Source organism: Balaenoptera acutorostrata, chromosome 5, assembly GCF_949987535.1.
Source record: "Balaenoptera acutorostrata chromosome 5, mBalAcu1.1, whole genome shotgun sequence".
In the NCBI taxonomy this organism is placed as follows: domain Eukaryota; kingdom Metazoa; phylum Chordata; class Mammalia; order Artiodactyla; family Balaenopteridae; genus Balaenoptera; species Balaenoptera acutorostrata.
In genome coordinates, this window is record NC_080068.1 from 91,619,153 (window position 1) to 91,625,173 (window position 6,021).

Consider the following 6,021-nt stretch of genomic DNA (forward strand, 5'->3'; position numbering starts at 1 on the left):
AATAGCACAGACTGGGTGGCTTAAACAACAGAATTCATTTCCCCACCGTACGGAGAATGGAAGTCCAAGATCAAGGGGTCAGCAGGGCTGGTTTCTTCTGAGGTCTCTCCCTTGGCTTGTAGATGGCTATCTTCTTCCATTATCTTTATACAGTCTTTCCTTGTGTGTGTGTCTGTGTCCTAATCTCCTCCTCTTATGACACCAGTCCTATTGGATCAGGGCCCATCCTAGTGACCTCATTTTACCTTAATGATCTCTTTAAAGGCCCTGTCTCCAAATACAGTCACATTCTACATTCTGTGGTCCTGGGGGTTAGGACTTAAATATATGCATATTGGGAGGACACAATTCAGCCCCTAATACCAACCTAAAACACCATGGAAGGTTGGTTCAGGTCCAGAATGTGGACTTGTGGGAGCCATCTTGATCGGAGACAATTGCCCCCACATGCTCACCCCAGCTGACGCTGGAAAGATCTGTGTGGGTCCAGTGCCAAACCACTTCAGGTGAAGCGGTAGCTCACCTGTCGAGTCCTGTCCCAGCTTAGGCTCCTGTTCTCTTGGGAGTTCTCAGGCAGTATTGATGTGGGTCCAGCCTCAACCTCCATCTTCTTTCCTCAAGTTCTAAACTCAGTTCCCACAAGGCTGATGTCCAAGCTAGCTGGAATAGAACCCCGCACGGTGAAGACAATGGGGTAGGGGTGGGGGAGGAAAAAAGGAATGGGAGGATGGGGTCCGGAGATGATATTCAGTTACTTCCCTATTGTCCCCTCCCCTTGGGACATTCTTAGACCAGAGGGTGCAGCCTTGTAGATGTGAAACAGAGCTAGCACACAGATGTGATCTCTTTGGTCCAGCCAATATTTTTAAAAATTTGGTTAAGTTGTTATCTTAAAATCAATGATTAGAGGCTTTTCCTAGAAAAATCTACAGATGTGAAAAAACTGGGCTTTCATTGCTGCATGGTAAGAATTAGCTGAAGCTGAGTAGGTCTGCTCCTTTTAGACAGAGCTTGTGCTTTCTGCTTTGCCCCAGTCTCCACTATTCCCTGCTGTTTAAACTTAGCCCACATAGGTATTTGAATTTATTATCCATGCTTTGGACTTGCTTCTCTTCATTCATAATGACTTTATTTTGGCAAGTTTGAGAGAGACCCCCAAATTCATCTACTGCTTAATCACTGTAAAGCCCCCGGGAACTGGGGAAATGGTAGTCTTTCTTTCCACTCTCTGATAGAGGGAAATGCCAAGTTGTGAGTCATTTGAAGTCCCAATAAAGTGCCCAAAAATGTTGCAGGATAAAATGTTAATTAAAAAATAGTATTTTCGGGAATTCCCTGGTGGTTCAGCGGTTAGGACTCCGTGCTTTCACTGCCAAGGGCGCGGGTTTGATCCTTGTTCAGGGAACTAGGATCCTGCAAGCCACGTGGCACAGCCAAAAAAAAAAAGGGGGAAAAAAATAGTATTTTCCTACACCAACAAGTAACTAAAAGATAAAATATTAAAGAATTATATTTATTAAAAACAAATATTTAATAAAATAGTAAGTATTGTAAATTAAATTATTTCATTCACAATAGTAATACAGTTATAAAAAGTCTAGTAATTAACCTAACAATGAATTCACTTGATCTTTACCAAGAAAATTTTTTAATTTGAAGGATGTAGAGGACTTCCCTGGTGGCGCAATGGTTAAGAATCTGCCTGCCAATGCAGGGGACATGGGTTCGAGCCCTGGTCTGGGACGATTCCACATGCCATGGAGCAACTAAGCCCGTGCACCACAACTACTGAGCCTGCACTCTAGAGCCCGTGAGCCACAACTACTGAGCCTGCGTGCCACAACTACTGAAGCCCGCACACTTAGAGCCCATGCTCCACAACCAGAGAAGCCACCACGATGAGAAGCCCATGCACTGCAATGAAGACTAGCCCCCACTCGCCGCAACTAGAGAAAGCCTGCACGCAGCAACAAAGACCCAACACAGCCAAAAATAAATAAGTAAATTAAAAAAAAAAATAAGTAGAGATAGGAAGTTAGCCAATCATATGTAGAAAAATAAGACTGAAACTGTACCTCATGTCCTTTATTTTTAAAATCCCAAAGAAATTAAAGATTTAACTGTGAAAAGTAGAACTGCAAGGCTAGTAGAGGAAATAGTAGGAGAATATTTTACACATTTTGAATGAGAAAAGATTTTTTAAAACAATATATAGATTTCCCCTCTTCAAAAACGAAGGATTTCCATTCAAAAAAAGGCTACCACAGTCAAATTTGGTGGATTGGTGACAGACTGGAAGAAGGCATTTGCAACATCCAACGCCACAAAGGATCAATATCCGGAATGTACTAGGAATGCATGCTAATCAACCATGACAACAAACAGAAAACCCAGTGGAAAAAATATTCGAAACCTATGATCAGGTAATTCATGAATGGAGAAAATTTAATGACTTACAACCTGGCTTGAAGTCAAAGAAATATGAATTAAAATCAAAAGGTATAAATTCATATCCATTTGGGAGTTCCTTAAAAAGTTAGTAGTACACTTCCTAATTTAGTGTTGCCAGATAAAATAAAAGACACCAAGTTAAATTTGAATTTCACATAAACGGTGAAAAAATTTTAATATAGGTATGTCCTAAATATCACATGGGACATATGTATACTAAAAAAATTACTTGTTGTTTATCTTTTTTTTAAGTTATATACTTATATGGTTTTTTTAAAAAAATTTTATTTATTTTATTTTTGACAGTATTATGTCTTTGTTGCTGCGCACAGGCTTTCTCTAGTTGTGGCGAGTGGGGGCTAGTCTTCATTGCAGTGCATGGGCCTCTCATTGTGGTGGCTTCTCTGGTTGTGGAGCATGGGCTCTAAGTGTGTGGGCTTCAGTAGTTGTGGCGCGCAGGCTCAGTAGTTGTGACACATGGGCTTAGTTGCTCCATGGCATGTGGGATCTTCCTGGGCCAGGGCTCGAACCCATGTCCCCTGAATTGGCAGGTGGATTCTTAATCACTGCATCAGGGAAGCCCACTTGTTGTTTATCTAAAATTCAATTTTAATTGAGTGTCGTGTATTTTTGTTTACTAAATCTGGCAACTCCACTTCCCATACAACCCAGCCATTCCATTCCTAGGTATTTACCCAAGATAAAATGAAAATACATGTCCACTTGTACACCAGTATTCATGATAGCCTTCTTTGTAATAGCCCTAAACTGGAAACAACCCAAATGTCTATGAGCAAAAAAATAGATAAACAAATTATGGTATGTCCATAAAATGGATTACTACCCAGTAATAGAAAGGAATGAACTATTGGTACATAAAAAACATGGATGAATACCAAAGTAATTATGCTTAGTGAAAGAAGCCAGACCAAAAAAAAAAGAGTACATATCAAATTATTTAAAACTTATCCATTTAAATAAAATTCTAGACAATGCCAACTAATCTATAGTGATGGAAAGCTGATCAATGACTGCCTAGGGCATGTAAGGATTGGAATGAAAGTAGGGGGAAGGATGCTTTTTGAACTTCTCAGCGTGTTAGATATATTCCTTATCTTGATTGTGATGATGGTTTCACTTGTGAATATATATTTCAAAACTCATCAAGTTGTATTCTTTAAATATGTGCAGTATATTATATGTCAAGTATATCTCAATGGAGCTGTAAAATTTTTTTTTTTTAAAGATTTATTTATTGATTGATTGCTATGTTGGGTCTTCGTTTCTTTGCTAGGACTTTCTCTAGTTGCGGCAAGCGGGGGCCACTCTTCATCGCGGTGCGCGGGCCTCTCACTGTCGTGCCCTCTCTTGTTGCGGAGCACAGGCTCCAGACGCGCAGGCTCAGTAGTTGTGGCTCACGGACCTAGTTGCTCCGCGGCATGTGGGATCTTCCCAGACCAGGGCTCGAACGCGTGTCCCCTGCATTAGCAGGCAGATTCTCAACCACTGCACCAACAGGGAAGCCCCGAAGCTGTAAAATTTTATTTCTAATTTTTTTACTCTGTATATAACAGTGTGTGAAACTCTGGTGGATAAAACAAGCATTTTACTTACTTATAGAGACAAGACCAACAAATATAAAAAGTTAAATAAAAGCACAAGTGTTAAGATGAAATTTGAGTTAATATTTGCAAATATTGAACCAGTATATTTTAATTTCCCCTACAACTCGTGTTCCTTTGCAGCCTTCTCCCTCGGAGTGAGCCCTGAAGCTTACAACCAGAGGGTAGAAGAAAGCAGATGTTTGATTTCAGATTAACAGGATAATGGACTAGCAAACTAAGCCTGCTAGAGGTGAGTTTCCTACAATCTTTAGTATATCAAGGGATAGGTTTGGAGGATTAGTTCATAGATTTTTCTATCAGTAGTGTAGAGACAGTATCCCTTCCATTTGTGACAACTAGGTACTATGGTTAAAAGAATATAATAAAGGGGCTTCCCTGGTGGCGCAGTGGTTGAGAATCTGCCTGCCAATGCAGGGGACACGGGTTCGAGCCCTGGTCTGGGAAGATCCCACATGCCGCGGAGCGACTAAGCCCGTGAGCCACAAATGCTGAGCCTGCGCGTCTGGAGCTTGTGCTCCGCAACGGGAGAGGCCACGAGAGTGAGAGGCCCACGCACCGCGATGAAGAGTGGCCCCCACTTGCCGCAACTAGAGAAAGCCCTCGCACAGAAACGGAGACCCAACACAGCCAAAAATAAATAAAAAAAAAAAAAAAAAAAAGAATATAATAAAGGAAGTAAGAGAAAGATCCACTCCTTCCAGCCTGAAGGGTGGTGGGGAAAAGAAAGAAGAGAAAAACAGAGTCTAGAGGAAGAAGACAGATGCCATAGTTCTCCTTTTTTATATCCTCTCAAGTCCCCAGGAGGACTGACCCTCAAACTTAAACACAGGGGCATCCTGGGGCATAGAGAGATCTGTCCTGCTTCCATTGGAAGGCGCCATGACTGACCCCTGACCATACCTGGGGCTCAACCAGTGCCTCTGTTTGCTGTAGCCAAGGGGAAGAGCCTGAGTTTGGCTTGCCAGTTTTCTGTGTGGTTAGAAGGTGTCCAGACAAACACCTTATATCACATTGAGAAAAGAAATTATGCAATGAGAAAATGTGTATTTGTAGAGGTTGTGGAATATGTTTATAAGCTTACCAATCAGGAAATGCTAATATGACAAACAGTTCACCGTTACTTCCTTCTTGGTTTTTGCTAGAGATTAAAGTTTCTAAGGGTTAAAAATTATTATGTGGATATAATTAAACTACTAGAAATAATAAGGGAAACATTTCAGTATAGAAGAAAACTAAGATGTGTATTTCTAGTAAACAAAGTTATGAAGAAAGGAAATGGATTTTATTAAGGGAAAATGAAGTGATATTGTCCTGAAGCATCTCAAAGAGAGATACTTACTGATGCGTATTTGGTATATTATATTACACAGGAAGCATTGTCAAATAAAAGGTAACATTAAAAAAAAAAAAAAAAAGGTGTCCAGAAAGTTTTATGTGCCCCAGGGGGAAGATGTGGAAAGTCGCTGAGGGTGCTGGCTGTCAGGACTCTAGCAGGGACTGCAGCTATGGGAATCTTTAAATACCAATGAGAGCCAGAAGTGGAGCCCATCAGTAAGAGGAAGCTGGAGACGATGTCTGGAAGCAATGCTCAAGATGAGGGAAGCGACCACAAGTTTCCTGAAGCAGGTATTGGCTTCAGAGGCTAGCCCAATGACTAGACAGCATGAAGACATTGTACACATCACCACAAGCATCCCACTGTGAAAGGAAAATCAAAACGGAGTCGGTATTGCTAAGGAGCTCTTGAAAATGGAGTTGGGAGGTCACTAAGGAAGTGTGACTTACGCACATCAGCCTGGATGGAATCTGAACTTTTGACCTGATGAAGTGACCCAGAAAAACTGCCAGAAACTCAAGATGCTTATTGAATCTTTACCCTAAAATAACTCGTGACAGTCTATATATGTTTCATACCCCTACCCTAAAACAATTTGTGATTCCTTAA